The sequence below is a fragment of the Rattus norvegicus genome, chromosome 1 (assembly GCF_036323735.1).
Source record: "Rattus norvegicus strain BN/NHsdMcwi chromosome 1, GRCr8, whole genome shotgun sequence".
In the NCBI taxonomy this organism is placed as follows: Eukaryota; Metazoa; Chordata; class Mammalia; order Rodentia; family Muridae; genus Rattus; species Rattus norvegicus.
This window is the reverse complement of record NC_086019.1, coordinates 153633184-153654608: the sequence shown is the minus strand read 5'-3', so window position 1 is coordinate 153654608 and position 21425 is coordinate 153633184. Positions and strand designations below refer to the sequence as shown.

The 21425-nt window shown below is 42.6% G+C and overlaps 1 protein-coding gene and 1 long non-coding RNA gene across 11 annotated transcripts in view; one reads left to right on the top strand and one right to left on the bottom strand.

The window, feature by feature from the left end:
• The window catches only part of Ccdc83 (coiled-coil domain containing 83), a 74325-nt gene that overhangs the window by 502 nt on the left and 52398 nt on the right, over window positions 1-21425 (top strand). The window contains exon 1 of one of the 5 annotated variants that reach the window (XM_039101063.2): window positions 16249-16591. The exons of 1 other annotated variant lie outside the window; for it this stretch is intronic. The gene's annotated coding sequence lies outside the window, so the exon portion shown is untranslated. Of the gene's footprint in view, window positions 1-16248; window positions 16592-16855; window positions 17123-21425 lie in introns of those variants that run through there. 3 more of the 5 variants (XM_008759644.4, XM_039101064.2, XM_039101065.2) reach the window with 3 other exon arrangements.
• On the bottom strand, window positions 15-20836 carry LOC134485150 (uncharacterized). 6 transcript variants are annotated; one of them, XR_010063103.1, is made up of 5 exons: window positions 16722-16852; window positions 16184-16250; window positions 2453-2576; window positions 1042-1663; window positions 15-459 (listed from the first exon to the last, which is right to left on the bottom strand). It is a non-coding gene; the product is annotated as an uncharacterized LOC134485150 (long non-coding RNA). The 6 variants fall into 6 exon arrangements; XR_010063104.1 differs by lacking the exon at window positions 15-459 and adding an exon at window positions 18763-20836 and having other exon boundaries at window positions 1524-1663; window positions 16722-17442; XR_010063102.1 differs by lacking the exon at window positions 15-459 and adding an exon at window positions 18763-20836 and having other exon boundaries at window positions 1524-1663; window positions 16722-17117.

Below are 21425 nucleotides of genomic sequence, written 5' to 3'. Positions count from 1 at the left end.
AACACACACCCATATAGGCTTTAGCGTATATATATATATATATCATATATATATCATATATATAACACATATTTTACATATATAAAACATTATATATAACCTCTCTCTTTCTCTCTCTCTCTCTCTCTCTCTCTCTCTCTCTCACACACACACACACACACACACACACGTTCTCCCCTGCCAGATCCCGCCATACTCAATTCCCTAAGCCTCAGTGAGAGTTTGAATGAGAAAAGTCCTTCGCAGTCTTGGGATTTTGAAACCTGATCCTCAGTTGGTTGAGCTGTCTGGGAGGCTTAGGAGGTAGCCTTGTTAGAGGAAGTATCTGTCACCGGAGGTGAGATGTACCACGTCAATTTGCTCTCTGCTCTATGCCTGTGGTTCACAGTGTGAGCCCTCAGCTTCCTGCTCCTGCTGCGGTGCCTTCATTCCACCAGGGCGGACTCTAATCCTCTAGAACTGCAAACCCAAATAAGCTTGTTCTTCTAGAGGTCATGGTGATTTACCACAGCAACAGAAGGGGAACTAACTTATGTACCCACCCATATAGATCCTAGGCCTTGAGTCTTTTCTAGGATTGTGTATAAGACTTTTACGTCCCACTGGGATTCTTCACTTTGATAAATGCTTTTAAAGATTGTTGTTGTAAGTATTGACAGTTTAATTTTCTCCACTTTTCACTGCTGTGTGGTATTCCATTATGTGGCCGTGCGTTGCTTGTTTGCATAATTACCTACTGCTGAATGTCTGTGCTGTTTCCAGATATTAGAAATGAAGCTACTAAATTGCTTATTTTTATTTTTCCTAAGTCAAGATGCAGGAGTGATATCACTCTTCCATTCACTATCTGTGTCACTATAAGGGACTACCAAATGGCTTTCCAAAATGGTTGTAGTAGGACACTTGTTGGTAAGATCAGTTAGAAGCTAACTCCCCAAGATGACATGAAGTAGAGGATTCGTGATGAGAAAAGATGGACTCTATTCCAAAGGAAGAAACAGAGGAAGCGCTGCAGAGCTCACAGAGGTAATAACAGGATACCTTGAGCATGTAGAAGAAAAGCAGGCAAGTAGTCCACCAAAGGAAGTAAGCCTCTCCCCTAGCAGCACCAGTGTCATGGCTACCTGCTGGGAGAGGAAAACATGAAGCTCCTGATTAAAACAGACAGCCAGGGGCTGGAGAGATGGCTTGTGGTTAAGAGCACTGGTGCAGCACCCATGTGGAAGCTAACAATAGTCTATAACTCCAGTTGCAGGAGATCCAATGCCCTCTTCTGGATGATGTGGATGCTAAATGTACATGTGGTTGCATAGACATGCACACAGGCAAAACACCCATACACATAAAATTATGACACACACATACATATATACATACACACATACATACATACACACACACATACACACACACACACACACACACACATGAGAGAGAGAGAGAGAGAGAGAGAGAGAGAGAGAGAGTGCAACAGCAAATGTGCTCATGATTCTTAAAATGTATGTTGTCAAAAGACTATGTGGTTTCGTTTTTAAAAATGTATTAATACTTGTTCATACAAAACTGGGTTTTTTTGTGAGTCTTTCCAAAAGCAGCGTATCTGGCTTTTTCTCCCACGGATCCTTTTCTCACCTCAGCTTGTATATCTTTCAATATGGCAAGTCTAGGAAAAGAAAAAAATCAGGGTCAAATGAGGGAACTGGGCGAATGGTTTTCATCTGGCTGCGCTGTTGACCACCAACTGGCAAACACTGTTAGGAAAACCAAGCAGAGGACAAATGGTAGAGTGGAACGCATTTTTGATTATGGGCCCAGACTCTGGTACAGAAAGCAAGCCTGAGATTTATAGGAAATGATGCGGGAACAAAGTCAAAACTCTGGAGAAGAACAGACTGATTCCAGTTAATAAAAAAGGCTCCGTGCTTGAAGCCCTATGGGCAGTAACTCCTTGTCAGCTAATCCGTGCCCTACTTAATAAGTTCACCCCATAACTGCACCTGTTGTTAGCCTGGGGAAGAGTGGCTAACTAAATACTAATCGTGCTGGTACAGTGGTGCTGGCCTTCAACCCCACCACTCCAGAGGCGGAGAGGTGGATCTCTGCAGAGTAATTTCCAGGCCAGGCAGCTCTACATAGTGAGACCCTATCTCCAGAAAACAAACGAATAAAGAAATAAAATTACTTCATTGGATATACAAATCTCAGGAAATTGGTGGGGACAGGGTGGGAGGAAGTTTTGACTTCTCCAAACTATTTAATTTTAGGATGACTTTTGGTGTTAGGTTGGGATTATTCTCCCATTGTCCGGATTCCCACAAGAACACTATGGACTCAGCCATAATATATGCAGAGGGCCGAGGTCGGACCCCTGCAGGCTCCCTGAGATCAGCTTATTCTGTGCACTGTGTTCTCATGGTGACCCTGACGCCCTGGTTTCCCCTATTCTTCCTACCCCTCCTCCTCGAAGGACTCCAGTGCTTGGCTGTGGGACTCTGCGTCTGCTCCCATCAGTCGCTGTACGAAGTCTTTCTGATCTCTCGGATGATGATTATGCTAGACTCCAGTCCCAGAACAATCTGCAGGCAGGACAAACTGTAGATCAGATCGACGGGTTTGTGGCCGGGTTGGTGTTCCAGTCCCTCCACTTGAGGCCTTGCCTGGTTACTGAGGGTGGGCATTTCAGGCTCTGTGTCCCCCAATACTAGGAGTCTTTGTTAGGTTTACTCTCGCAGATTCCATGGAGTTTCCATTGCTGTAGGTTTCTACTTTGCCCCTGAAATGCCCAATTACAATTTTTCTCCCTCTTCCCCCAACCTGATCCCTTCTGTTACCAACCCTACCAGCCCCCAGTCCACTGGTGAAATCTATTCAAATCCCCCTTTCCAGGGAGCTCCTTAGGTCCCTTCTTAAGCCATCTTCGTTATTTAACCGCTTTGGGTCTGTAGATTGTAGCACGATTATCCTTTAATTTATAGCTCCCATCTACTTAGACGTTAGTGCAAAGAATGGGTATGGGTTGCCCCACTCGGGATGATATTTTCTTGTTCCATCCATTTGCCTGAAAGTTTCATGACATCATTGTTTTTAACAGCTGAGTAGTACTCCATTGTGTAAATGTACCACATTTTCTTTATCCATTCTTTGGTTGAAGAACATCTAGGTTGTTTCCAGTTTCTGGGTATTACAAATAAAGCTGCTGTGAACATAGGTGAGCAAGTGTCTTTATGGTAGAACGGAGCATCCTTTGAGTATGGTATAGTTGGGTGCTGAGGCAGGTCAATTTCCAATTCTGTGAGAGGATTCCATATTGATGTCCAAAGTGGCTGTACAGATTTGCACTCCCACCAGCAGTGGAGGAGTGTTTCCCTTGCTCCACATCCTTGCCAGCATGAGCTGTCGCTTGAGTTTTTAGTCTTAGCCATTCTGACAGGTGTAAGGTGGATTACCGGGGTCATTTTGGTTTGTATTTTCCTGATGTTTAAGGATGTTGAATGTTTAAGTGCTTCTTGGCCATTGGAGATTCCTCTGTTGAGAATTCTGTTTAGCTCTGTACCCCATTTTTAATTTATTCAGTTTGTTGGTATCTATTCTTGAGTTCTTTATATATTTTGGATATTATTTATCCTTCAGATGTAGAGGCTTTTCTGTTTTGAGATCTCATTTATTAATTGTCAATCTTAGTGCCTATGTGATTGGTGTTCTGTTCAGGCGGTTGTCTCCTGTGCCAATGCCCTCAGGGGTACTCCCCCACTTTCTCTTCTACCAGGCTTAGTGTATCTGGCTTTAGGTTTGGGTCTTTGGACTTGAATTTGTGCAAAGTGATAGACATGGATCTATTTACATTCTTCTCATCCAGTGAGACCTGAACCATTTGTTGAAGATGCTTTCCTTGTCCCATTGTATATGTCTGACTTCCTATCCAAAACTCAGGTGTCCACGAGTGTGTGGAGTTACATCTGGGTCTTTAATTCAATTGATCAACATGTCTATTTTTGTGCCAAAACCATGCAGTTTTTATTGCTACAAGTCTACAGTACAGCTTAAAATTAGGAATGGATACCTGTGGCGTCGGAATCTCTTTTATTGAATAGGACTGTTCCAGCTATCCTGCTGATGGTGTAGTGTTGCTGCTGCTGCTGCTGTTGTGATTGTTGTGATTGTTGTGATCGTTGTAGTAGTTGTTTTGTTGTTTTCCATATGAAGTTGAGTATTGCTCTTTCAAAGTCTGTAAAGAATTGTGGTGAACCTGTAGATTGCTTTTGACAGGGTGACTATTGTTACTTTGTTAGTCCTACCAATCCATGAGTATGAGAGATCTTTCCATCACATGAGATCTTCTTCAACTTCCTCCTTCAGAGATATTAAATTCTTGTCATACAGGCCTTTCATTTACTTGGCTAGAGTTACCCCAAGACATTTTGCATTATCTGTGGCTGTTGTGAACGGTGTTGTTTCCGTCATCTTTTCCTCGGCCCATTTGTCATTTTTATGAAGAGGGCGACTGATTTTTTTTTTATTGATAAATCTTTTTTTTATTTATTTAATACTTAATAATAATTCTTTGGTTTCCGAGCAAACATCCCCCTCCACCTCCCCTTCCTTATGGGTGTTCCCCTCCCAACCCTCCCCCCATTGCCGCCCTCCCCCCAACAGTCTAGTTCACTGGGGGTTCAGTCTTAGCAGGACCCAGGGCTTCCCCTTCCACTGGTGCTCTTACTAGGATATTCATTGCTACCTATGAGGTCAGAGTCCAGGGTCAGTCCATGTATAGTCTTTAGGTAGTGGCTTAGTCCCTGGAAGCTCTGGTTGCTTGGCATTGTTGTACATATGGGGTCTCGAGCCCCTTCAAGCTCTTCCAGTTCTTTCTCTGATTCCTTCAACGGGGGTCCTATTGTCAGTTCAGTGGTTTGCTGCTGGCATTCGCCTCTGTATTTGCTGTATTCTGGCTGTGTCTCTCAGGAGTGATCTATATCTGGCTCCTGTCGGCCTGCACTTCTTTGCTTCATCCATCTTGTTTAATTGGGTGGCTGTATATGTATGGGCCACATGTGGGGCAGGCTCTGAATGGGTGTTCCTTCAGTCTCTGTTTTAATCTTTGCCTCTCTCTTCCCTGCCAAGGGTATTCTTGTTCCCCTTTTAGAGAAGGAGTGAAGCATTCACATTTTGGTCATCCGTCTTGAGTTTCATTTGTTCTAGGCATCTAGGGTAATTCAAGCATTTGGGCTAATAGCCACTTATCAGTGAGTGCATACCATGTATGTCTTTCTGTGATTGGGTTAGCTCACTCAGGATGATATTTTCCAGTTCCAGCCATTTGCCTACGAATTTCATAAAGCTGTTGTTTTTGATAGCTGAGTAATATTCCATTGTGTAGATGTACCACATTTTCTGTATCCATTCCTCTGTTGAAGGGCATCTGGGTTCTTTCCAGCTTCTGGCTATTATAAATAAGGCTGCAATGAACATAGTGGAGCACGTGTCTTTTTTATATGTTGGGGCATCTTTTGGGTATATGCCCAAGAGAGGTATAGCTGGATCCTCAGGCAGTTCAATGTCCAATTTTCTGAGGAACCTCCAGACTGATTTCCAGAATGGTTGTACCAGTCTGCAATCCCACCAACAATGGAGGAGTGTTCCTCTTTCTCCGCATCCTCGCCAGCATCTGCTGTCACCTGAGTTTTTGATCTTAGCCATTCTCACTGGTGTGAGGTGAAATCTCAGGGTTGTTTTGATTTGCATTTCCCTTATGACTAAAGATGTTGAACATTTCTTTAGGTGTTTCTCAGCCATTTGGCATTCCTCAGCTGTGAATTCTCTGTTTAGCTCTGAACCCCATTTTTTAATAGGGTTATTTACCTCCCTGCAGTCTAACTTCTTGAGTTCTTTGTATATTTTGGATATAAGGCCTCTATCTGTTGTAGGATTGGTAAAGATCTTTTCCCAATCTGTTGGTTGCCGATTTGTCCTGACCACAGTGTCCTTTGCCTTACAGAAGCTTTGCAATTTTATGAGATCCCATTTGTCGATTCTTGATCGTAGAGCGTAAGCCATTGGTGTTTTGTTCAGGAAATTTTTTCCAGTGCCCATGTGTTCCAGATGCTTCCCTAGTTTTTCTTCTATTAGTTTGAGTGTATCAGGTTTGATGTGGAGGTCCTTGATCCACTTGGACTTAAGCTTTGTACAGGCTGATAAGCATGGATCAATCTGCATTCTTCTACATGTTGACCTCCAGTTGAACCAGCACCATTTGCTGAAAATGCTATCTTTTTTCCATTGGATGGTTTTGGCTCCTTTGTCAAAAATCAAGTGACCATAGGTGTGTGGGTTCATTTCTGGGTCTTCAATTCTATTCCATTGGTCTATCTGTCTGTCTCTGTTCCAATACCATGCAGTTTTTATCACTATTGCTCGGTAATACTGCTTGAGTTCAGGGATAGTGATTCCCCCTGAAGTCCTTTTATTGTTGAGGATAGTTTTAGCTATCCTGGGTTTTTTGTTATTCCAGATGAATTTGCAAATTGTTCTGTCTAACTCTTTGAAGAATTGGATTGGTATTTTGAAGGGGATTGCATTGAATCTGTAGATCGCTTTTGGTAAAATGGCCATTTTTACTATATTAATCCTGCCAGTCCATGAGCATGGGAGATCTTTCCATCTTCTGAGGTCTTCTTCAATTTCTTTCTTCAGTGTCCTGAAGTTCTTATTGTACAGATCTTTTACTTGCTTGGTTAAAGTCACACCGAGGTACTTTATATTATTTGGGTCTATTATGAAGGGTGTCGTTTCCCTAATTTCTTTCTCGGCTTGTTTCTCTTTTGTGTAGAGGAAGGCTACTGATTTATTTGAGTTAATTTTATACCCAGCCACTTTGCTGAAGTTGTTTATCAGCTTTAGTAGTTCTCTGGTGGAACTTTTGGGATCACTTAAATATACTATCATATCATCTGCAAATAGTGATATTTTGACTTCTTCTTTTCCGATCTGTATCCCCTTGACCTCCTTTTGTTGTCTGATTGCTCTGTCTAGAACTTCAAGAACTATATTGAATAAGTAGGGAGAGAGTGGGCAGCCTTGTCTAGTCCCTGATTTTAGTGGGATTGCTTCAAGTTTCTCTCCATTTAGTTGAATGTTAGCAACTGGTTTGCTGTATATGGCTTTTACTATGTTTAGGTATGGGCCTTGAATTCCTATTCTTTCCAGGACTTTTATCATGAAGGGGTGTTGAATTTTGTCAAATGCTTTCTCAGCATCTAATGAAACGATCATGTGGTTTTGTTCTTTCAGTTTGTTTATATAATGGATCACGTTGATGGTTTTCCGTATATTAAACCATCCCTGCATGCCTGGGATGAAGCCTACTTGATCATGGTGGATGATTGTTTTTTGATGTGCTCTTGGATTCGGTTTGCCAGAATTTTATTGAGTATTTTTGCGTCGATATTCATAAGGGAAATTGGTCTGAAGTTCTCTTTCTTTGTTGGGTCTTTGTGTGGTTTAGGTATAAGAGTAATTGTCGCTTCATAGAAGGAATTCGGGAGTGATCCATCTGCTTCAATTTTGTGGAATAGTTTGGATAAGGTTGGTATGAGGTCTTCTATGAAGGTTTGATAGAATTCTGCACTAAACCCATCTGGACCTGGGCTCTTTTTGGTTGGGAGACCTTTAATGACTGCTTCTATATCCTTAGGAGTTATGGGGTTGTTCAACTGGTTTATCTGTTCCTGATTTAACTTCGGTACCTGATATTTGTCTAGGAAATTGTCCATTTCCTGTAGATTTTCAAGTTTTGTTGAATATAGGCTTTTATAGTAAGATCTGATGATTTTTTGAATTTCCTCTGAATCTGTAGTTATGTCTCCCTTTTCATTTCTGATTTTGTTAATTTGGACACACTCTCTGGGTCCTCTCGTTAGTCTGGCTAAGGGTTTATCTATCTTGTTGATTTTCTCAAAGAACCAACTTTTGGTTCTTTTGATTCTTTCTATGGTCCTTTTTGTTTCTACTTGGTTGATTTCAGCTCTGAGTTTGATTATTTCCTGCCTTCTACTCCTCCTGGGTGTATTTGCTTCTTTTTGTTCTAGAGCTTTTAGGTGTGCTGTCAAGCTGCTGACATATGCTCTTTCCTGTTTCTTTCTGCAGGCACTCAGCGCTATGAGTTTTCCTCTTAGCACAGCTTTCATTGTGTCCCATAAGTTTGGGTATGTTGTACCTTCATTTTCATTAAATTCTAAAAAGTTTTTAATTTCTTTCTTTATTTCTTCCTTGACTAGGTTATCATTGAGTAGAGCATTGTTCAATTTCCACGTATATGTGGGCATTCTTCCCTTATTGTTATTGAAGACCAGTTTTAGGCCGTGGTGGTCTGATAGCACGCATGGGATTATTTCTATCTTTCTGTACCTGTTGAGGCCCGTTTTTTGACCAACTATATGGTCAATTTTGGAGAAAGTACCATGAGGAGCTGAGAAGAAGGTATATCCTTTTGCTTTAGGATAGAATGTTCTATAAATATCCGTTAAGTCCATTTGGCTCATGACTTCTCTTAGTCTGTCTACGTTTCTGTGTAATTTCTGTTTCCATGATCTGTCCATTGATGAGAGTGGGGTGTTGAAATCTCCCACTATTATTGTGTGAGGTGCAATGTGTGTTTTGAGCTTTAGTAAGGTTTCTTTTACGTATGTAGGTGCCCTTGTATTTGGGGCATAGATATTTAGGATTGAGAGTTCATCTTGGTGGATTTTTCCTTTGATGAATATGAAGTGTCCTTCCTTATCTTTTTTGATGACTTTTAATTGAAAATTGATTTTATTTGATATTAGAATGGCTACTCCAGCTTGCTTCTTCTGACCATTTGCTTGGAAAATTGTTTTCCAGCCTTTCACTCTGAGGTAGTGTCTGTCTTTGTCTCTGAGGTGTGTTTCCTGTAGGCAGCAGAATGCAGGGTCCTCATTGCGTATCCAGTTTGTTAATCTATGTCTTTTTATTGAGGAGTTGAGGCCATTGATGTTGAGAGATATTAAGGAATAGTGATTATTGCTTCCCTTTATATTCATACTTGGATGTGAGGTTATGTTTGTGTGCTTTTCTTCTCTTTGTTTTGTTGCCAAGACGATTAGTTTCTTGCTTCTTCTAGGGTATAGCTTGCCTCCTTATGTTGGGCTTTACCATTTATTATCCTTTGTAGTGCTGGATTTGTAGAAAGATATTGTGTAAATTTGGTTTTGTCATGGAATATCTTGGTTTCTCCATCTATGTTAATTGAGAGTTTTGCAGGATACAGTAACCTGGGCTGGCACTTGTGTTCTCTTAGGGTCTGTATGACATCTGTCCAGGATCTCCTGGCCTTCATAGTTTCTGGCGAAAAGTCTGGTGTGATTCTGATAGGTCTGCCTTTATATGTTACTTGACCTTTTTCCCTTACTGCTTTTAATATTCTTTCCTTATTTTGTGCGTTTGGTGTTTTGACTATTATGTGACGGGAGGTGTTTCTTTTCTGGTCCAATCTATTTGGAGTTCTGTAGGCTTCTTGTATGCCTATGGGTATCTCTTTTTTTAGGTTAGGGAAGTTTTCTTCTATGATTTTGTTGAAGATATTTACTGGTCCTTTGAGCTGGGAGTCTTCACTCTCTTCTATACCTATTATCCTTAGGTTTGATCTTCTCATTGAGTCCTGGATTTCCTGTATGTTTTGGACCAGTAGCTTTTTCTGCTTTACATTATCTTTGACAGTTGAGTCAAAGATTTCTAGGGAATCTTCTGCTCCTGAGATTCTCTCTTCCATCTCTTGTATTCTGTTGGTGAAGCTTGTATCTACAGCTCCTTGTCTCTTCTTTTGATTTTCTATATCCAGGGTTGTTTCCATGTGTTCTTTCTTGATTGCTTCTATTTCCATTTTTAATTCCTTCAACTGTTTGATTGTGTTTTCCTGCAATTCTTTCAGGGATTTTTGTGTCTCCTCTCTATGGGTTTCTACTTGTTTATTTATGTTTTCCTGGAATTCTTTCAGGCATTTTTGCGATTCCTCTCTGTAGGCTTCTACTTGTTCTCTAAGGGAGTTCTTCACGTCTTTCTTGAAGTCCTCCAGCATCATGATCAAATATGATTTTGAAACTAGAGCTTGCTTTTCTGGTGTGTTTGGATATTCCATGTTTATTTTGGTGGGAGAATTGGGCTCCGATGATGCCATGTAGTCTTGGTTTCTGTTGCTTGGGTTCCTGCGCTTGCCTCTCGCCATCAGATTATCTCTAGTGTTACTTTGTTCTGCTATTTCTGACAGTGGCTAGACTGTCCTATAAGCCTGTGTGTCAGGAGTGCTGTAAGACCTGTTTTCCTGTTTTCTTTCAGCCAGTTATGGGGACAGAGTGTTCTGCTTTCGGGCGTGTAGTTTTTCCTCTCTACAGGTCTTCAGCTGTTCCTGTGGGCCTGTGTCTTGAGTTCACCAGGCAGGTCACTTGCAGGGGAAAAGTTGGTCCTACCTGAGGTTCCGAGGCTCAAGTGTGCTCGTGGGGTACTGCCTAAGTCCTCTCCGCGGAGGCAGCAACCGAGAAGTTCTGCGCCGCTCTTTCCGGGAGCCTCCGCGCACCAGGGTTCCAGATGGCGTTTGGTGTTTTCCTCTGGCGTCTGGATGTGCGCAGAGTGCAGTCTCTTCTGGTTTCCCAGGCGTGTCTGCCTCACTATAGGTTTAGCTCTCCCTCCCACCGTATTTGGGTGCAGAGAACTGTTTATCCGGTCTGTTTCCTTCAGGTTCCAGCGGTGTCTCAGGCGCAGGGGTCCTGCCGCTCCTGGGCCCTCCCCTACGGGAACCCAGAGGCCTTATACAGTTTCCTCTTGGGCCAGGGATGTGGGCAGGGGTGGGCAGTGTTGGTGGTCTCCTCCACTCTGCAGCCTCAGGAGTGCCCACCTGACCAGGCGGTGAGGTCTCTCTCCCACGGGTTTTTCGATTTTTTTTTTTTAGTTAATTTTGTGTCCATCTACTTTGCTGAAGGTGTTTCCTTGTAGGAATGTTCTGGTTCTTTATGAATGCTAGCTTATCACTGCAGATAGCAATACTTTGACTTTTTCCTCTCCTATTTGTATCCCCCTTGATCTCCTTCACTTGTCTGATTGCTCTAGCTGGACCTTGAGGTACTACTACATTGAATAGACAGAAAGTGAACAGCCTTATCTTAGTCCTGGTCTTAGTGAAATTGCTTTGACTTTCTCTCCATTTAATTTGATGGTGGTGATAGGCTTGATGTAAATTGCCTTTTCTATGTCTAGGTATGTCCTCTGTATCCCCGTTCTCTCCAAGACTTTTATCACAAAGAGCTGTTGGATCTTGTCAAAGGCTTTTCCGTGACTAATGATGTGATTGTGTGGGCTTTTTCTCTCCATTTATTTATATGGTGGATTACACTGCAATTTTTTTGTATGTTGAACCATCCCTGCATCTCTGGGACTGAAGCCTACTTGATCATGGTGAATGATCTTTTTGATGTGGTCTTAGATTCTGATTGTGGGTAATTTTTTGAGTATGTTCATGGGGGAAATTGCTCCATAATTTTCTTTGTTTCTTTGGGCATCAGGGTGACTGTGACCTTATAGAATGAGTTTGGCAGTGTTCCTTGTATTTTTTTATTTTTGTTTGAAAAGTGTTAATATTAGCTCTTTGAATGTCTAATAGAATTCTGCTCTAAAACAATCTTGTTCTGGGCTTTTTTTTTTCTTTTTTTGGGGGTGGGGTGGGGGGAGACTTGGCTTCTACTTCCTTAGAGGTTACAGGTCTATTCAAATTGTTTATCTGATCTTGATTTAGCTTCAGTAATTTGTTTCTATCAAGAACATTTCCCAATTCTTTTAGGTTTTCAATTTTGTGAAGTACAGATTTTGAAAGTAAGACCTAATGATTCTTCAGATTTGCTCAGTGTCTGTTATGTCCCCCTTTTCATTTCTAATTTTGTTAATTTGGATATTCTTTCTCTGCCTTTTAATTAGTTTGAATAAGGAAGTTTGTCTATTTTGTTGACTTTCCCAAAGAAGCAACTTTTGGCTTCATTGATTCTTTGTATCATTCTCTGTGTTTTTATTTCATTGATTTCTGCCCTCGGTTTGATTACTTCCTGCCATTTACTCCTCTTGGGTGTGTTTGCTTCGTTTTGTTCTAGCTTCCAGGTGTGCTGATAAGTCGCTAGTATGAGATCTCTGCAATTTCCTTATGAAGGCACTTAGTGCTATGAACTTTCCTCTTAGCAACACTTTGTGTTCCATAAGTTTGGGTATGTTGTGCATCCATTTTCATTGAATACTAGGAAGTCTTTAATTTCCTTATTCCTGCCTTGACCCAATCAATGGTCATTGAGTATAGAGCTGTTCAGTTTCCATGAGTTATGTAGGCTTTCTGTTGTGTCTGGTGTTGAAACCCAGCTTTCATCTGTGGTGGTCTCAGATACAGGGGGTTATTCAATGTGCTTGTATCTGTTGAGACTTCCTTTATGACCAAGGATGTGGTCAATTTTGGAGAATGTTCTGTAAGGTGCTGAGAAGAAGGTCCGTTCTTTTGTGTTTGAGTGACATGTTCTGTAGATATCTGTTAGGTTATTTGATTCCTAACATCTATTATTTCCATTATTTCTCTGGTTAGTTTTGTCTGGATGATCTGTCCATTGGTGAGAGTCAGGTATCAAAGTCTCCCACAACTAATGTGTGAGGTTCGACCTATGTATGGTTCAGGCTTTAGTAATGGGTTGTTTGTTTGTTTTTCAGATGTAAGTATGTTTGCATTTGGGGCATGGATGTAAAAATTTGAAACATCTTTGTCCTTTGATGAGTATAAAATGTCCTTCTCTATTTTTTTTTTTTTTAGTTTTGGTTTGAGGTCTATTTGCTAGATATTAGAATAGCTACACCAGCTTGCTTAGAAAATCTTTTTCCAACCCTTTACTCTGAGGTAATGTCTAGCTTTGATTTTGAGGTTTCTTTCTTGTATGCTGTGGAAGGATGGATCCTGGGTTTGTATCCACTCTGTTAGCCTGTGTCTTTCATTAGAGAATTGAGTCCACTGATATTGAGAAATATTAATGAGTAATGATTGCTAATTCCTGTCATTTTTGGTAGTGGTCGTGTGAGGGGTGTGTGGGGTGTGTGTGTGTGTGTGTGTGTGTGTGTGTGTGTGTGTGTGTGTGTGTGAGGTTATTTATTGCCTGTGTTTGCGTGGGTGTAGTTAACCTCCTTGGGTTAGAGCTTTCCTTCTAGTACCTTCTTTGGAGCTGGATTTATAGATAGATAATGTTTAAATTTGATTTTTCTTGTGGAATGGCTTGTTTTCTTCTATGTGATTGAAGTTTTGCTGAGTATAATAGTCTGGGCTGGCATCTGTGATCCCTTAGAGTCTGCATCACATCTGCCCAGGCCCTTCTGTCTTTTAGAGTTTCCATTGCGAAATCAGGTGTAATTCTAATTGGTTTGCCTTTATACGTTACTTGGCCTTTTTCTCGTGCAGCTTTTAATATTTTTTTATTTGATCTGCATTCTTTGTGTTTTAATTAGTATGTAGCAAAGGGTCCACTCTTTTTCTGGGTCTGGAAGCTTCTTTATAGGCATGTCCTTCTTTAGGCTGGGAAAGCTTTCTTCTGTGATTTAGTTAAATATATTTTCTGGGCTTTTAAGCTGGAGTTCTTCTATTCCTTTACTCTTGGGTTTGTTCTTTCCAGTGTCTTGGATGTTGTGGATGCTTTGTGCCAGCAATGTTTTAGATTTAACATCTCCTTCTGATGGGTCAATTTCTTCTAACCTATCTTCAGCCTGAGCTTCTCTCTTCCATATCGTGTAGTTTGTTGGTGAAGCTTGCATCTGTAAATCCTGTTCACTTTCGTGGGTTTTCATCTCCACAGATCCCTCAGTTTGTGTTCTCTTTATTGCTTCTATTTCAATGTCCAGGACTTGAACAGTTTCCTTCACTTGTTTGTTTCTTCTTGGCATTCCTTATGGGATTTATTGATTTTCCCTAATTTTTGTTTGTCTTTTCCTCAATTTCTTTAAGAGATATTTTTGGCATTTCCTCTTTAAGGATGTCTATCATCTTCATAAGTGGGTCTTGGGGTCATATGTGTGTGCCTCAGCTCTTTTGGAGCATTCTTGCTGTCACAGGGCAGCTGGGCTCTGATGGTATCATACACTATCTGTTGTGTTCTTACACTGGTGTTTTGACATCTGGTTTGGGGATGAGTATGGGTCTAGGTGCTGATTTCTGAGTTTATCTTTGTTGGTTGGATGTTTTGTTTCTGTTTAGTTTTCTGTTTCCTCTTTGGTCTTCTGGTCTTTGTGGCCTGGATTTTTGTTGGCCAGCATGACCTCTGATTCAGGAGGGAGTCTCTGTCCAAATTGAGAGTTAGACCTCTGGTGGCTAGCTTGGCCTTTGGTGCAATAGGAGGTCTCTGCCCCCATTGGAGGAGTCAGAGGAAGTGAGTGAGGATTGGGGGCCCTGAGCAAGTGGAGGACCTGTGGTTCAGATGTCAACTGTGCTATCTGCTCCACTAGGGAATCTCTACCTGAGTTCACCTTTCTGTTTGTTTGTTTGTTTGTTCGTTCGCTTGGTTGGTTTGGGGTTTTTAGTTTTATTCTGATTTGCTTGGCCTGCACCTGTTCTCCAAATGGCCGTGCCTCTTTCTGGGCATCAGAACTCTGCCTGAGTTGGGGCTTGAGGCACAGCAGCAGGAGAGGACAGGGGAAGGGGGCTGTGGAATGGGTTTTTGTGAACTGAGACTAAGACCTAGGGAGTTCCTCTGGCACTTACCCGCTCTTCTGATTGGTTTTGTTTTTACAATAAAGTCTTCCTATGCAGCCCAGGCTGACCTTAAAATCATCGTCCTCTTAATTTAGCCTTTTAGAAAGATGAGACCACAGGTATGCATCTCCATGCTTGGGTTGATTTTTTTTTTAACTAATAAGAAAATCCTCTTAACCAACAGCTATCTTTTTTTTTAAACTAACTTCCTCAGTTACCTTCCTTCAATAGGTCACTAATATAATAACAAAATATTAACCTTTAAAAGTCAATAACCCAGGGACTGGAGAGATGGCTCAGTGGTTAAGAGCACTGTCTGCTCTTCCAGAGGACCTGAGTTCAATTCCCAGCAACCACATGGTGGCTCACAACCATCTGTAATGGGATCTGATGCCCTCTTCTGGTGTGTTGGCAGTGTGCTCTCAGACATTAAATAAATAAACAAACAAACAAATTATAACCTAGAGCTGGCCCCACCCCTTGTCTGCTATGCAGTGGCATGAGGGGGAGTTTGCCCCCCTCCCCGACCCCGATGCCCATCACCTGCGGTAGGTGGGAGAGCTGACTCTGCCCCTTGCTGGCTGCGACATTGAGTGAGCTAGCTGAGGCAATGCTGGAGAGCTGGCCCTGGTGGTGTGGGTTCTGGAGAGCTGGTGGGTCACCAACTCAGCTACCAGTCAGACCCAGATCCCAGATCTTCGCCCAGGCTGACCTTAAACTCCTCATCCTCAATCCATCAATGGAGTGCATGAAGGGGCCAGCCCTGCTGATCCAAAGCTGCAGGTTCTCCATGATACAGGGCAACAACAGGGTACCTAAGAGAAGTCCCAGTAGGGATCCAATATTGATAGTATAGCAGAAGCCAGAAGCCTCGAACCAAACCAACAACTCATTGCAGTGAGCATTTGCAAGTAAAGATGTGTGGACAAAAGCTGTGTATACCTCGTGACACACTGCAACTTCCACGAGATTTTTTTTTATTTTAATTTTTGTTATCTTTTGTGGAGGGAGGTTACACAGGCAGAGGGCAAGTATCAAGGGATGGGGAACGAGTGGGATTGGGATAGATGTAAAATTCACAAAGAATCAATGAAAAGCTTAAAATTATAAACTATGTTTTAATCTATTTTTAAAGCCAACGAGATCACTTGGAAGTGAATAGGAGGCCTAAAGGAGCCTGACTTCTGACTTCTCAGGCCAAAAAGAAAATTACTGGAACGTAATGAGAGAAATGAGAGACTCTACAGACTGCCTTCAGGATGAGACTGGCCTGCGCAAGCGGAACTTAAAATGCTGTACTGCTGGGACTGGACAGGAAGGGGCGGGACTTGGTTCCTACCCTGGAAACTGCTTTGTGGCTACATCTATACTGCTTTATTGAACACTTAAAGGTAAAATGAGAAGACAGAAGCAAAGACTTACGGTGCCTCAAGTTACTCCGCGGTACTTGCTCCAGGTGTCTGCAATTCTATTTGGAGTTAAACCCAACCTGACAAAAGCAGACAGAAAAGCACAGCGCCTGCATCACAGGAGTTCTGCCCCTTCCCACACCCCGGATGTTGTTTGGAAATCACGAAGGAGTGATTTTACATCAGCAAGTACAAGCTTGCAATGACCTGTGCGAGACATGCGCACAGAGCCGGAGTCCTATTCACATAGACCTCCTTCCCATGCACAGAGAATGCAAGGAGAGAGAGACCTTGGGGAGAAAGAAGAAAGGTCTGGACCACTGCCCTGACCTCTGCAACGCCTCCCCCGCGCTCTTCCTCCTATGGCCTCCAGGTGGCGCGCGCGAACCGCACTGGTGCCTAAACTAGACTGGGACAGTAGGTGCGATGCCAGTCGCCTGGAAACGGAGGACTCACGGGAGGGACAGGGAGAGGGACCGGGTGGGGGGAAGGGAAAGTGCTTTGGGCTGTTTGCACTTAAGAACCACTAGCCCGCAAACCGGGATTTTCACCTGAAAACGCTGGAGAGGATGTTGGGAGAAAGCTTACATCCTTGTGTGACTTCTGACTTCTACAATCTGTCCCCAAAAATTTATAGGAGCCCTCCCCCACTACATCCGACACTCCCTCCTCTTGATTTGTCCTGACACGAGATGAGCCTGGGGTCGTGCCCTCTGATTTTTCCCTCAGAGCGTTGTTCCTGGGCGGTTAAAAACTGTTGAGAGAGGTTCTCCAAGGCGCATCCCTCTTTCACCACTGGTTTTAGCAGTCCTAAACTTAAAGGTTTGTAACCTTCAGGATGTCCTAGAACAGTCTCTGACTCTGTAGATGCTCAGCCCTCTGATGCAGTAGTCCACCTTTATCTGAGTAGAGGCAGTTTTAGGTATCTGAGGATCCTTGCGAGGGACCTGGGGTGAGGAGGAGTATGGGGGGGAGGGGTTGAGGGGTGGATATTAGATGGAAAATACCAGAAATAAGCATTTTGTATGTTTTTAAATAACGTTTGTCATGTGTAATAATTGTTCTACTCTAATTCATACTAAGTTTTGATATAGGTATGTAGGTACAGAAGTGGGGATGGGGAGTGACAGCATCTCTAGGGGTTGGTAATATCCCAAGTTTCAGGCACCCCCTCCATGTCTTGGAATCTTAACCTCACAGAATAAGTAGACTTTTGTGTTGCTGTTTATCACTCCACAATTTCCTCAAAGCTTTCGAATATTCTTAATAATTCTGAAATGAGATGAAAAACATGAAGAAACTAGGAGTCAGATAGGACTGAACACTGCTGAACTGACTTAGTGGAGAATCGGTGTTTCCACTTCCTTCTCCTGGTGTTACCAGCGATTCCCAAGCTGAGGAATGCGTTAAGCAAGGACCTTGCTTACCCTTGGGATCCCTTTCAATGACAGAGCCTGATCCAGCACAGAAGGACCATTCCCTGCATTCAGTCTGCTTGCATATTAACCTCACAGGCAATTCATAGATTTAGTTCCCTGATGCTACAACTCCTTCAAAAGAGAACACGTGATTTCTTCATGTAATGAATGTTCTGGATTTTTATGATATGGTTCTAATTTCATTCTGTGGTGATGCATACCTTGACCAAAAACAATTTAGAGGAGCAAATGGTTTGTTTCAGCTTACAGATCATAGTCCATTGTTGGGGGAAGCCACTGTGGGGAACCGTGGAGAAAGGCTGCTAACTGGCTCACAGGCTATGCTTTGTGGTGGTTTGAACATGCTCAGCCCAGGCAGTGGCACTGTTAGGTGTGGTCTTCTTGGAGTAGGTGTGGCCTTGTTGGAGGAAGTGTGTCACTGCGGGGGAGGGGTGGGCTTTAAGACCCCGCTCCTAACTGCCTGGAGACAGTCTGCTCCTGGCTTCCTTTGGATGAGGATGTAGAGCTCTCAGCTCCTCCAGCGCCTTGCCTACCTGGACACTGCCATGCTTCTGGCTGTGGTGATAATGGACTGAGCCTCTGAAACTGTAAGCCAACCCCAATTAAATGTCTTTTAGATTTGCCTCGGTCATTTTACAGCAATGGAAACCTTAAGACATGCTTAGATAGTTTGTTCTTTGTTTTGTATAGCCCAGAACTACCTACAGAGACTTCCCACAGTCGATGGGCCCTCCTCCATCAGTTAGCAGGGTAACGCCCCACAGACCAATATGACCTAGGCTGTATCAAGTTGACAGTTATACTGAAGAAGGACCTTGTTTGTTTCCTCATTCTCTCCTCCACCCCATAATCTTCTGATGTAGGAGTTGAAGTGGTGAGGAGACAGGAAAGGATGCCCTATCTAAGAAAAGAGGAGGAAAAATGGAGGAGGAAAAGGAGGAAGACAGGGAAAGAGTCACGTGTGTGAAGGCAAAGAAGTCTGGACTTTACACCAGAGTACACCGTGCCTGCTCATAGGTCTCCTTACACACAGCTCCAAGTCCCTGATCCCGCCTAATACTCCTTATATTCACTACCATAAAAGAACTACCATTGTTCTCATAAAACTCTCTTCCAGGTTATGTTTAATGTTTATGAAATATTCTTTACTCACTTGATATCCTTTTTCTGTGGAGACAAGGCACCGGGCGCGTTGGGACAGTCTAGTCCTGCTGACTGGTTAGGATGGTGTAGCTCTTTTCAGTAATTTGTTATTAGCAATTCTACACCAGAAGCTTAGAATGGAGAAGAATCTGGGAACTGTGATGCAAAAATGTGCCAGAGACTAAACATTTACTTTGACAAGGAAAATGCATTCTGGGAAGGGAGCTGGGAGTGTGCTGAGCATAGGTGAAGCCTGAATTTGATTACCTGTAAGAAAAAGAAAACTACACACAGCACCAACCTCCAAACGATACATGACAATATCATTCATCCACATGTTTCTAAACAGGCGGATCTCAAACCTGGATAAAGATTGCATTTTCACACTACTTGGGACTATGTACATAGAGTCTATACGAAAAGACATGGAGGTTGTTAAAGTAATTTTAGGTGGAATTATCACTTGTAAAAGGACTTAGGTAAATCAGATGTGTTTTGTTTCATTTTGTTTTGTTTTAATGCTGGAGTGCATTTCTGATTCTGTTAACAGTGCATTCTGTTGAAACAGAAAACCACCTCTATGTCAAAAAGCATTCCTGGCATAAATGAACATTTGAATTCCAAAGAACTTTGCTGGAATGGGGAGACAGCTCAGTGGGTAAAATGTGAGCTGTGTGAGCATACAGACCAGGTTTCAGACCCCCGGTGCCCGTAGAAATCTTGGGAAGGCAGGCATGGTGTGATCGCATGGTGTGATCGCAGTGTCAGAGATGGGTCCCAGAACACACTGACTAGCAGGACTCGCTGAATTAGCAAGGTGTAGGTCCAAGTGAGGACCCTACAAAACAGAGGGCAAAGAAGAAAAACGTCCACTGTCAGCCTGTAGCTTCTACCCATGCACACATGCACCTGCTCCCACACACGTGTGCACACATGCAAACACAAGCACATCACGCATACATACCCAAGCAAAATAATTTTTATATATATAATTTATTCCTATTTTATATTCATTGGTGTTCTGCCTGTATGTATGTCTGTGTGAGCATGTCAGAAGCCCTGGAACTGGAATTACATACAGGTGTGAGCTACCACGTAGATGCTGGGAATTGAACCCCAGTCCTCTGGAAGAACAGCCGGTGCTCTCAACCACTGAGCCATCTCTCCAGCCCTACAAAATAATATTTTAAAAAAAAAGATACTTAAACAATTTTGCTTTACAAATTGTCACATTGCATGCACATTGTTAGCCATGAAGTGACGCATATATGATATATATGTGTGTTTGCAGGCAACTCAATCACAACAGTGTTTATTGAATATCCAGGATGAATACCCGGCTTATGGGCCAGCATATAATTTTGAATTCCCCAAAATATGAGCTCGCTGAAGAATTACTTCTCGGCATTAAATGAACCGTAGTTTATTGAAATGAGTACTTTGAATATTTTAAAATGTGTGAGTCACCTTGCAGCCAACATTATAAACACTCCGTGCCTTTTGAATTGCTCTTTATTTAGCGAGGCTCCTGGAGGTGCTGCACTGCTGCTACCGTTCCTACCCACATTTTTGGGTTGAGAGCTAACTGCCGGCAGAGCCAGAGCTGTCTCTAAACTACGTCCCCCCTTTTTAATTACAGGGGTTTGAAGGGGTGTGTGCCATGGTTAAACACGTTTCTATAAGGACATTCTAGTTGGTAAAATCATAGCTGGAGGGGAAAGAACCAAAGGAGGAGGAGCACTGAGATTTAGCTGTGGAAGGGGAAGGGGAAGGAAACCATGGGAGTTACAGAACACAAAGGAGGAGAAACACTTTCTGACAGGGAAAACAATTGTGGCAGAGGAAATCCCAGGCCCAGAAAAACCTGGACACAGGAATCTTTATGAGCCAGGCTGTTCTCTGCTCACACCTCACAGTAAGTCATAAAGTGTCCAAACTCACCAGGCAAGAAAGAGCACATGTGCACAAAGGCATGAGAGCCATGATATTTCGGATGACCATCCAAAGAGAGAGCATCACTTGAATAACTTTGCTAGTCCCTCTTTCTCTTTCTCTTCCTCTTCCTCTTCCTCTTCCTCTTCCTCTTCCTCTTCCTCTCCTCCCTCTCCCACCCCTTCTCCCTATTCCATTCCCCCTCTCCCCTTCTCCCTCTCACTCAGGTCACTCAATGTTTTTGAGTAAGGTCTGCTGCAGTGTGCGTCTCCCTACAACTCCAAGTTTCCACCTTGCTTCTTCTCTGTTCTTCAGTGCATGACCAGGAAACATCCTATCCACAAAGCATGCACATGCATGTCTGCAGTCACTGCAAACAGATTTTACATTCGTTTGTCAGGAATTACACCGGATGAAGCCTTCCTAAAGATAGCATTCACTTTGTGAATGGTCTTTCTCCCTTCCCTGAGGTAGAAATAATCAAAAGGTCAGGGGTTGTGTTTATGAACGTCCCCACTGTCTGCTAGGCATCATCAACCGCAAAGGTTCCTTTTGAGGCACTGTCATTCGCAGTCCAATTGTCGTGCTGATTTTCTTGAAAGCCTTCAAAACAATGACAACACACAGTACTATTTATGCATGAATTATACATGCTTTAGTGGCTTGACATTTTCCCTCATATTTTATTAAAATCCTTTGTGGTAAGCTTCAGTTAAATAACTAATTATGCATTCAGAGAGT